The 12045-nt window shown below is 38.5% G+C and overlaps 1 long non-coding RNA gene across 8 annotated transcripts; it reads right to left on the bottom strand.

Annotated features, from left to right (window-relative positions):
• Positions 1 to 926: 926 nt before the first annotated feature.
• LOC145553598 (uncharacterized) lies at positions 927 to 11704 on the bottom strand. Of its 8 annotated transcripts, XR_014089645.1 has the most exons (7): positions 10855 to 11240; positions 9610 to 9683; positions 8499 to 8555; positions 7244 to 7995; positions 5170 to 5243; positions 2023 to 3578; positions 927 to 1266 (listed from the first exon to the last, which is right to left on the bottom strand). It is a non-coding gene; the product is annotated as an uncharacterized LOC145553598 (long non-coding RNA). The 8 variants fall into 8 exon arrangements; XR_014089647.1 differs by lacking the exons at positions 8499 to 8555; positions 10855 to 11240 and adding an exon at positions 11665 to 11704; XR_014089643.1 differs by lacking the exon at positions 8499 to 8555 and having other exon boundaries at positions 10855 to 11238.
• Between the last annotated feature and the right edge of the window lie 341 nt (positions 11705 to 12045).

A 12045-nucleotide genomic window follows, 5' to 3' on the forward strand; every position in this document is an offset into this window, starting at 1 on the left:
AAAGGGGCAGGACATTATAAGATATATCTTCTACCTGCTCCTTTTTGAACAGAAAATATAAAATTTGCATGGTCACTTGTGCATAATAATTTTTTACCTTTTATTTCTTTAGTTTGTTTCAATCTATTTTATTTTTTTTTCTTTCTTGATTGTCTTTTCTGTCTGTTCAAAATAAAAATAAACAAATAATTAACTGGCAAAAGGAGGAGATAAACACCACAGATGTTAAAGACTTGGAAACTACTAACCATGCATGGAGGGTTCCACCAAAAATCCAGCGCCCTGAGCAGCAAGGAAGGAGGCAGAGAACTAGTAAATCTGAGAACCACTGTCCAGGACGAAACATCCAAGATCCATAAATACATCAAGGACGAAGCCTCAACAGATGATGTGCTCAGCGAACGTCTCAGACAATGGGGAACAGAGGACGAGGTGCTGGAGGTACCATCATGGGAGGACAAGCCCGTACATGGGATGAACCACCGACAAATAGCTGAAGTGCCTTGGTCGATAACATTAAGAAATGACTGAGCCATAGGTGAAGTAGGACAACAGACATGAATATTAAAATCACCAACAACGAGATTTTGGCTGGCATGATATCAGCCAAGAAGTCGGAAAAGCCATTTATAAAGTTTTTGTTGTACCTTGGTGGGCGATAGACCGCCTCACACAGCACAGTGTGAGAGCTGCCAAGTTCAAATAGGCTGATCTCAAAGCTACTAAACGAGGCCAGAGGGAACTGTTTACAAGTAAAAGAACTTTTAAAAACAGTCACTATACCTCCACCGGAGCCCGACATCCTTGGAGCATTAAAATAGCCGCAGTTCCGCGGTACAAGTTCATTAATAATGCTGGAGTCACCCAAACCACTTATCCATAATTCTGTTATAAATAAAACATCCAATCCTTGAGAGGAAAAGAAATCCCTAATGACAAAAGTTTTATTTGTCAGCAACCTGGCATTTACCAAACCGATCCCGGCAGAAATCAGCGGGTCTACACCATCAGGTGTCATCCGGTGAACCCGGCAAAGAGGCTGCAGGTTGCTAGGATTCACCCTGGGTCTACAGGGCAGAGGAGTGCAGGGACCCTTGGGGCAGTCACCCCCAAACTGGAGCAGTGGCTAAAACAGATCCCAGGAACAGCATCAAACATCTCAGTCCAGAAATGTGCAGTTGTAGGCACAGCCAAGATACTGCGCAGAGGCCTCAGGCTCCCAGGCATCTGGTAGAGGACCCGAGCTCAGAGGATGAAAGGGTCCACCTGCGGATGGGTGAGAAGGGAAAAACCTGGATTTATACTTCATGGCAGTTCGTTACCAGTAAAAAATGCTCATCTCTTAACACCAAATTAATGACAAGTTATATAGTTTATTGTATAACTTGATTTCTTCTACTCTTTTGAAATACTTATTTTACACTAACAAGAATTGTGCCATTGGTGAATTTTGCAGAAAAGTGTTTCATTAGTGGCAAATGCATTATAAAACACAAAAATAAAAATCTTGATTTATGCTTAGTGGCAGTTCATTACCAGAAAAAAACACGTGTATCTCTTAACACCAAATTAATAAGTTATATAGTTTATAAAACATAAGCTCTTTCAAAATACTGCTTTTCTGCTTAGACACAAGAAATTTACAGTTGGTAAATTTTGCAAAAGTGAAAATCAGATGTTTACTTTGTGGAACTTGGTAACCAGAAAACGCGATCATCTCTTAGCAACAGGTTAACAGATTAGCAACAAAAATTCATATTGCTCAAAAAACATAAGTATTTCAAAAGAGTAGAAGAAATCTTATTTTACACCAACAAGAATTGTGCAGTTGGTGAATTTTGCATAAGAGTATTTTTTTTGTCATTATGGTAAATAGGCTATATTAAACACACATTCAACGCAAAAGTAAACATCTCGATTTACACTTAGTGGCAGTTCGTTACCAGTAGGAAACGCTCATCTCTTAACACCAAATTAATAACATTTAGTTTACAAAACAAGCTCTTTCAAAAAAATGCCTACCTGATTAGATACAAGAAGTTCACAGTTGGTACATTTCGCAAAGTAAAAATCTGAAGTTCGCTTCGTGGCACTTGGTTACCAGTAAACACACTCATCTCTTAGCAACAGATTAGCAACAAAAATTGTTATTGTTCAAAAAACATAAGATTTCTTCTGCTCTTTTGAAATACTTATTTTACACTAACAAGAATTGTGCAGTTGGTGAATTTAGCAGAAAAGTGTTTTTTTGTCATTAGTGGCAAATGTATTATAAAACACACATTCAACGCAAAAATAAAAATATTGATTTATGCTTCGTGGCAGTTCGTTACCAGTAGAAAACTCTCATCTCTTAACACCAAATTAATAACAAGTTATATAGTTTATAAAACATAAGCTCTTTCAAAATACTGCTTTTCTGCTTAGACACAAGAAATTTACAGTTGGTAAATTTTGCAAAAGTGAAAATCAGATGTTTACTTTGTGGAACTTGGTAACCAGAAAACGCGATCATCTCTTAGCAACAGGTTTTCATGTTAGCAACAAAAATTCATATTGCTCAAAAAACACAAGATTTCTTCTACTCTTTTGAAATACTACTTATTTTACACCAACAAGAATTGTGCCGTTGGTGAATTTTGCAGAAAAGTAATTTATTTTTGTCATGATGGTAAATAGGCTATTAAACACACATTCAACGCAAAAGTAAAAATCTCGATTTACACTTAGTGGCAGTTCGTTACCAGTAGGAAACGCTCATCTCTTAACACCAAATTAATAACATTTAGTTTACAAAACAAGCTCTTTCAAAATAATGCCTATCTCATTAGATACAAGAAGTTCACAGTTGGTGCATTTCGCAAAGTAAAAATCTGAAGTTTGCTTCGTGGCACTTGGTTACCAGTAAACACACTCATCTCTTAGCAACAGATTAGCAACAAAAATTGTTATTGTTCAAAAAACATAAGATTTCTTCTACTCTTTTGAAATACTACTTATTTTACACTAACAAGAACTGTGCAGTTGGTGAATTTAGCAGAAAAGTGTTTTTTTTTTTTGGTCATTAGTGGCAAACGTATTATAAAACACACATTCAACACAAAAATAAAAATCTTGATTTATGCTTCGTGGCAGTTCGTTATGTGGCGATACGGAAACTCAGATTTGGTGAGCTAATAGTTTTAATAGGTTGCACAACAACGCCACCCTGGGAATTTCACCCAGAGAATATTTCTTTTGGTTTAAGGCACACAGGTTCAGTTATGCATGAATTTACCACATCTGGGACAGTTTCAAATTTATAAAGCAACCATTTATTAAGCTCTTTTTAAAACATTCTATTTAAAACCGGTTTCTTTTTAAGAATGAGACACAAAAGGAAAACAAAGAAAATCAAAGTAAGTGCAGTAGCTGAAGTTACCGGCCGGATGGGGCGCTATAGGGACGGCACCCACCAAACCAAAAAAAAAAACCCTTTGACACACCAGACGCAGTGAGACAACCCAAACTCAAGAATCACAGCACGCAGAAGGGGAAGACACTATCACCACACCAACACCGATACTGGACCTCAGCAACTGCAACACAACAAAAGAAAAACAGTTAACCAAGATAACAATCTTAAACCTAATTAAAAAGCAATATCAGCCCAACTAAATAAAGAACAAAAAGGGCCGTAAACAAAATAAAGGATTAGAAATTAACAATAGACAATACAAGTTAAAACATTAGGACCATGCGTGGCCCGCTTGTCCCGCCACAGCGGGAGGTGAAATGGGTGCGCCGATGCCACACCCCAAACACCGCTTCGATGGAGGCGGATAATACCGCCGCAGTCCAACTTTAAAATGAAAAGATAGAAGTCCGGGAAAACGAACACCGACTGACAGATCCGGGATACGAACGCAGACAGAGCAAAGCAGAGTAGATCGGAGCAGAACAGAGCAGCAATGGTCCAACTGTGGGGGGACCTGCCGATCCAAACACGCACGCACACACACACTCGCAGAAGGAGGAAGAGAAGGAGCGCAGCGGCGCTTTAACACCAGGATCTCAGCGTAGCACGCACCAGCCAGCGATTTGTTACTTTCCGCTGCCAGAGTTCACAGGACGCAAGCCCACAGCACGCAGAAGGTGAAGACTAAGGGGCCGTTTAGGACAAAATCTATGTTTTGTCTCTCACACACTACAAGAAACTCACACACACCCAAAAAACATCACGCAAACTCTAAAAAAAACCGCAAGAACACTGAAAAAAATACTCAAATTGCGTATACACACTACTAAAATATCACACACGAACACACATGTTATCTTTCTCGCACACATACACTGTAGTAACATGTCGCACACACACACAAATGCCATCTTTCTCTCACACACACACATACACTGTACTAACAACTCGCACACAAATGTTTCTCTCACATACACAAGACTAAAGTTGCGCACACACACACTGCTAAGACTCGTTTTCTATATGTGTGAGAGCGAGACTCGTTTTTTAAATATGTGAATTGTCACGGAAGGGGCGGGGCATAATTTTTTGATCAACTGCGCATGCGTTGATCCTAAACTATAAGCTTCGATTGTTGACTCACTGTATGTTCTATTACTTAGTATATTTGCGCTTTTAAATATATATAGAACTTTAAACTTTAACTTAAATGTACTATAGAAATAAATAAATCTGATTGATTGTACTACAGCAATTTTGCTATTTCTAAATCAATCAGATTTATTTATTTCTATAGTACATTTAAGTTACAAGAAAGTTTAAAGTAATATATATTTAAAAGCACAAATATACTAAGTAATAGAACATACAGTGAGTCAACAATCGAAGCTTTATGATCAACGCATGCGCAGTTGATCAAAAAATTATGCCCCGCCTCTTCCGTGACAATTCTCACATTCAAAAAACGAGTCTTAGCACTGTGTGTGTGTGTGTGTGTGTGCGCGCGCGCGCGCAACTTTAGTCTTGTGTATGTGAGAGAAACATTTGTGTGCTTGTGCGAGTTGTTAGTCCAGTGTATGTGTGCGAGAAAGATAAAATGTGTGTGCGTGTGAGACATTTTAGTAGTGTGTATGCAATTTGAGTATTTTTAGAGTGTGCGTGATGTTTTTTTAGAGTGTGCGTGAGTTTCTTGTAGTGTGTGAGAGACAAACCATAGATTTTGTCCTAAACGGCCCCTCATAGAAGACACCGTCACCACACCAACACCGACACCGGACCTCAGCAACTGCAACACAACAAAAGAAAAACAGTTAACCAAGATAATCTTAAACCTAATTAAAAAGCAATATCAGTCCAACTAAAAAAAAGAACAAAAAGGGCCGTAAACAAAATAAAGGAATAGAAATTAACAATAGACAATACAAGTTAAAACATTAGGACCATGCGTGGCCCGCTTGTCCCGCCACAGCGGGAGGTGAAATGGGTGCGCCGATGCCACACCCCAAACACCGCTTCGATGGAGGCGGATAATACCGCCGCAGTCCAACTTTAAAATGAAAAGATAGAAGTCCGGGAAAACGAACACCCACTGACAGATCCGGGATACGAACGCAGACAGAGCAAAGCAGAGTAGATCGGAGCAGAACAGAGCAGCAATGGTCCAACTGTGGGGGGACCTGCCGATCCAAACACGCACGCACACACACACACACACACACACACACACACACACACTCGCAGAAGGAGGAAGAGAAGGAGCGCAGCGGCGCTTTACCACCAGGATCTCAGCGTAGCACGCACCAGCCAGCGATTTGTTACTTTCCGCTGCTAGAGTTCACAGGACGCAAGCCACACAGTGGGAGAACAAAGAGGACACATCCCGAATGAACGCCGCAGCTCCTTATATACCACGCCCACCCTACCAACAGGAACTTCTCATCTGACAACCACCTGTGTGGAATTAGGTGTATTTCTATACCACTACAGTTACCAGAAAAAAACCCGCTTATCTCTTAACACCAAATTAATAACAAGTTGTATAGTTTATAAAACATAAGCTCTTTCAAAATACTGCTTTTCTGCTTAGACACAAGAGATTTACAGTTGGTAAATTTTGCAAAAGTGAAAATCAGATGTTTACTTTGTGCAACTTGGTAACCAGAAAACGCGATCATCTCTTAGCAACAGGTTAACAATTAGCAACAAAAATTCATATTGCTCAAAAAACACAAGATTTCTTCTACTCTTTTGAAATACTACTTATTTTACACTAACAAGAATTGTGCAGTTGGTGAATTTTGCATAAAAGTAATTTATTTTTGTCATGATGGTAAATAGGCTATTAAACACATTCAACGCAAAAGTAAAAATCTCGATTTATACTTCGTGACAGTTCGTTACCATAGGAAACGCTTATCTCTTAACACCAAATTAATAACATTTAGTTTACAAAACAAGCTCTTTCAAAATAATGCTTACCTGATTAGATACAAGAAGTTCACAGTTGGTACATTTCGCAAAGTAAAAATCTGAAGTTTGCTTCGTGGCACTTGGTTACCAGTAAACACACTCATCTCTTAGCAACAGATTAGCAACAAAAATTGTTATTGTTCAAAAACATGAGATTTTCTTTTGAAATACTACTTATTTTACACTAACAAGAATTGTGCAGTTGGTGAATTTAGCAAAAAAGTGTTTTTTTTTTTTGCCATTAGTGGCAAATGTATTATAAAACACACATTCAACACAAAAATAAAAATCTTGATTTATGCTTCGTGGCAGTTCGTTACCAGTAGAAAACTCTCATCTCTTAACACCAAATTAATAAGTTATATAGGTTATAAAACATAAGCTCTTTCAAAATACTGCTTTTCTGCTTAGACACAAGAAATTTACAGTTGGTAAATTTTGCAAAAGTGAAAATCAGATGTTTACTTTGTGCAACTTGGTAACCAGAAAACGCGATCATCTCTTAGCAACAGGTTAACATGTTAGCAACAAAAATTCATATTGCTCAAAAAACACAAGATTTCTTTTACTCTTTTGAAATACTACTTATTTTACACCAACAAGAATTGTGCCGTTGGTGAATTTTGCAGAAAAGTAATTTTTTTTTGTCATGATGTCCCGCCACAGCGGGAGGCTATTAAACACACATTCATCGCAAAAGTAAAAATCTCGATTTATACTTCGTGACAGTTCGTTACCAGTAGGAAACGCTCATCTCTTAACACCAAATTAATAACATTTAGTTTACAAAACAAGCTCTTTCAAAATAATGCTTACCTGATTAGATACAAGAAGTTCACAGTTGGTGCATTTCGAAAAAGAAAAAATCTGAAGTGTGCTTCGTGGCACTTGGTTACCAGTAAACACACTCATCTCTTAGCAACAGATTAGCAACAAAAATTGTTATTGTTCAAAAAACATAAGATTTCTTCTGCTCTTTTGAAATACTACTTATTTTACACTAACAAGGATTGTGCAGTTGGTGAATTTAGCAGAAAAGTGTTTTTTTTTTTTGGTCATTAGTGGCAAACGTATTATAAAACACACATTCAACACAAAAATAAAAATCTTGATTTATGCTTCGTGGCAGTTCGTTATGTGGCGATACGGAAACTCAGATTTGGTGAGCTTTTAGTTTTAATAGGTTGCACAACAACGCCACCCTGGGAATTTCACCCAGAGAATATTTCTTTTGGTTTAAGGCACACAGGTTCAGTTATGCATGAATTTACCACATCTGAGATAGTTTCAAATTTATAAAACAACAATTTATTAAGCTCTTTTTAAGACATTCTATTTAAAACCGGTTTCTTTTTAAGAATGGGACACAAAGGAAAACAAAGAAAATCAAAGTAAGTGCAGTAGCTGAAGTTACCGGCCGGATGGGGCGCTATAGGGACGGCACCCACCAAACCAAAAAAAAAAAAAACCCTTTGACACACCAGACGCAGTGAGACAACCCAAACTCAAGAATCACAGCACGCAGAAGGGGAAGACACCGTCACCACACCAACACTGGACCTCAGCAACTGCAACACAACAAAAGAAAAACAGTTAACCAAGATAACAATCTTAAACCTAATTAAAAAGCAATATCAGCCCAACTAAATAAAGAACAAAAAGGGCCGTAAACAAAATAAAGGATTAGAAATTAACAATAGACAATACAAGTTAAAACATTAGGACCATGCGTGGCCCGCTTGTCCCGCCACAGCGGGAGGTGAAATGGGTGCGCCGATGCCACACCCCAAACACCGCTTCGATGGAGGCGGATAATACCGCCGCAGTCCAACTTTAAAATGAAAAGATAGAAGTCCGGGAAAACGAACACCGACTGACAGATCCGGGATACGAACGCAGACAGAGCAAAGCAGAGTAGATCGGAGCAGAACAGAGCAGCAATGGTCCAACTGTGGGGGGACCTGCCGATCCAAACACGCACGCACACACACACACACACACACACTCGCAGAAGGAGGAAGAGAAGGAGCGCAGCGGCGCTTTACCACCAGGATCTCAGCGTAGCACGCACCAGCCAGCGATTTGTTACTTTCCGCTGCCAGAGTTCACAGGACGCAGAAGGTGAAGACTATGAGGGGCCGTTTAGGACAAAATCTATGTTTTGTCTCACACACTACAAGAAACTCACACACACCCAAAAAAACATCACGCAAACTCTAAAAAAAACCGCAAGCACACTGAAAAAAATACTCAAATTGCGTATACACACTACTAAAATGTCACACACGCACACACATTTTATCTTTCTCGCTCACATACACTCTACTAACATGTCGCACACACACACAAATGCTATCTTTCTCTCACACACACACACTGTACTAACTCGCACACAAATGCTACCTTTCTCGCACACATACACTGTACTAACAACTCGCACACGCATACAAATGTTTCTCTCACATACACAAGACTAAAGTTGCGCACACACACACTGCTAAGACTCGTTTTCTATATGTGTGAGAGCGAGACTCGTTTTTTAAATATGTGAATTGTCACGGAAGGGGCGGGGCATAATTTTTTGATCAACTGCGCATGCGTTGATCCTAAACTATAAGCTTCGATTGTTGACTCACTGTATGTTCTATTACTTAGTATATTTGCGCTTTTAAATATATATAGAACTTTAAACTTTAACTTAAATGTACTATAGAAATAAATAAATCTGATTGATTGTACTACAGCAATTTTGCTATTTCTAAATCAATCAGATTTATTTATTTCTATAGTACATTTAAGTTACAAGAAAGTTTAAAGTAATATATATTTAAAAGCACAAATATACTAAGTAATAGAACATACAGTGAGTCAACAATCGAAGCTTTATGATCAACGCATGCGCAGTTGATCAAAAAATTATGCCCCGCCTCTTCCGTGACAATTCTCACATTCAAAAAACGAGTCTTAGCACTGTGTGTGTGTGTGTGTGTGTGCGCGCGCGCGCGCAACTTTAGTCTTGTGTATGTGAGAGAAACATTTGTGTGCTTGTGCGAGTTGTTAGTCCAGTGTATGTGTGCGAGAAAGATAAAATGTGTGTGCGTGTGAGACATTTTAGTAGTGTGTATGCAATTTGAGTATTTTTAGAGTGTGCGTGAGTTTCTTGTAGTGTGTGAGAGACAAACCATAGATTTTGTCCTAAACGGCCCCTCATAGAAGACACCGTCACCACACCAACACCGACACCGGACCTCAGCAACTGCAACACAACAAAAGAAAAACAGTTAACCAAGATAATCTTAAACCTAATTAAAAAGCAATATCAGTCCAACTAAAAAAAAGAACAAAAAGGGCCGTAAACAAAATAAAGGAATAGAAATTAACAATAGACAATACAAGTTAAAACATTAGGACCATGCGTGGCCCGCTTGTCCCGCCACAGCGGGAGGTGAAATGGGTGCGCCGATGCCACACCCCAAACACCGCTTCGATGGAGGCGGATAATACCGCCGCAGTCCAACTTTAAAATGAAAAGATAGAAGTCCGGGAAAACGAACACCGACTGACAGATCCGGGATACGAACGCAGACAGAGCAAAGCAGAGTAGATCGGAGCAGAACAGAGCAGCAATGGTCCAACTGTGGGGGGACCTGCCGATCCAAACACGCACACACACACACACACTCGCAGAAGGAGGAAGAGAAGGAGCGCAGCGGCGCTTTACCACCAGGATCTCAGCGTAGCACGCACCAGCCAGCGATTTGTTACTTTCCGCTGCTAGAGTTCACAGGACGCAAGCCACACAGTGGGAGAACAAAGAGGACACATCCCGAATGAACGCCGCAGCTCCTTATATACCACGCCCACCCTACCAACAGGAACTTCTCATCTGACAACCACCTGTGTGGAATTAGGTGTATTTCTATACCACTACAGTTACCAGAAAAAAACCCGCTTATCTCTAAACACCAAATTAATAACAAGTTGTATAGTTTATAAAACATAAGCTCTTTCAAAATACTGCTTTTCTGCTTAGACACAAGAGATTTACAGTTGGTAAATTTTGCAAAAGTGAAAATCAGATGTTTACTTTGTGCAACTTGGTAACCAGAAAACGCGATCATCTCTTAGCAACAGGTTAACAATTAGCAACAAAAATTCATATTGCTCAAAAAACATAAGATTTCTTCTACTCTTTTGAAATACTACTTATTTTACACTAACAAGAATTGTGCAGTTGGTGAATTTTGCATAAAAGTAATTTATTTTTGTCATGATGGTAAATAGGCTATATTAAACACATTCAACGCAAAAGTAAAAATCTCGATTTACACTTAGTGGCAGTTCGTTACCAGTAGGAAACGCTTATCTCTTAACACCAAATTAATAACAGTTTATAAAACATAAGCTCTTTCAAAACTAATGCTTACCCGATTAGATACAAGAAGTTCACAGTTGGTGCATTTCGCAAAGTAAAAATCTGAAGTTTGCTTCGTGGCACTTGGTTACCAGTAAACACACTCATCTCTTAGCAACAGATTAGCAACAAAAATTGTTATTGTTCAAAAAACATAAGATTTCTTCTGCTCTTTTGAAATACTTATTTTACACCAACAAGAATTGTGCAGTTGGAGAATTTAGCAGAAAAGTGGTTTTTCTTTTTTGCCATTAGTGGCAAATGTATTATAAAACACACATTCAACACAAAAATAAAAATCTTGATTTATGCTTCGTGGCAGTTCGTTACCAGTAGAAAACTCTTATCTCTTAACACCAAATTAATAACAAGTTATATAGGTTATAAAACATAAACTCTTTCAAAATACTGCTTTTCTGCTTAGACACAAGAAATTTACTGTTGGTAAATTTTGCAAAAGTGAAAATCAGATGTTTACTTTGTGCAACTTGGTAACCAGAAAACGCGATCATCTCTTAGCAACAGGTTAACAGATTAGCAACAAAAATTCATATTGCTCAAAAAACACAAGATTTCTTCTACTCTTTTGAAATACTACTTATTTTACACTAACAAGAATTGTGCCGTTGGTGAATTTTGCATAAAAGTATTTTTTTTTGTCATTATGGTAAATAGGCTATATTAAACACACATTCAACGCAAAAGTAAAAATGTCGATTTACACTTAGTGGCAGTTCGTTACCAGTAGAAAACGCTTATCTCTTAACACCAAATTAATAACATATAGTTTATAAAACGTAAGCTCTTTCAAAATAATGCTTACCTGATTAGATACAAGAGGTTCACAGTTGGTACATTTCGCAAAGTAAAAATCTGAAGTTCGCTTCGTGGCACTTGGTTACCAGTAAACACACTCATCTCTTAGCAACAGATTAGCAACAAAAATTGTTATTGTTCAAAAAACATAAGATTTCTTCTGCTCTTTAGAAATACTCTGCAGCCTGAAGTGCCCCAATTCCGATTTTTTGGCAATTCCGAATTTTTTTTTTTGCCGGGGCCGTTCACACTGCCAGTAATTGCGACCTGTATGCGTTCTGCAGTCTGAACTCGCAAACGACCTGAAAGTGTCCCGCATTCGCAGTAGAGGGCACAATACCGTCAGCGTTCTCAGTGTTCTGCCAACCATAGACATAATATAAGAGTA

Source organism: Poecilia reticulata, chromosome 11 (genome assembly GCF_904066995.2).
Source record: "Poecilia reticulata chromosome 11, P_reticulata-male-v2, whole genome shotgun sequence".
In the NCBI taxonomy this organism is placed as follows: domain Eukaryota; kingdom Metazoa; phylum Chordata; class Actinopteri; order Cyprinodontiformes; family Poeciliidae; genus Poecilia; species Poecilia reticulata.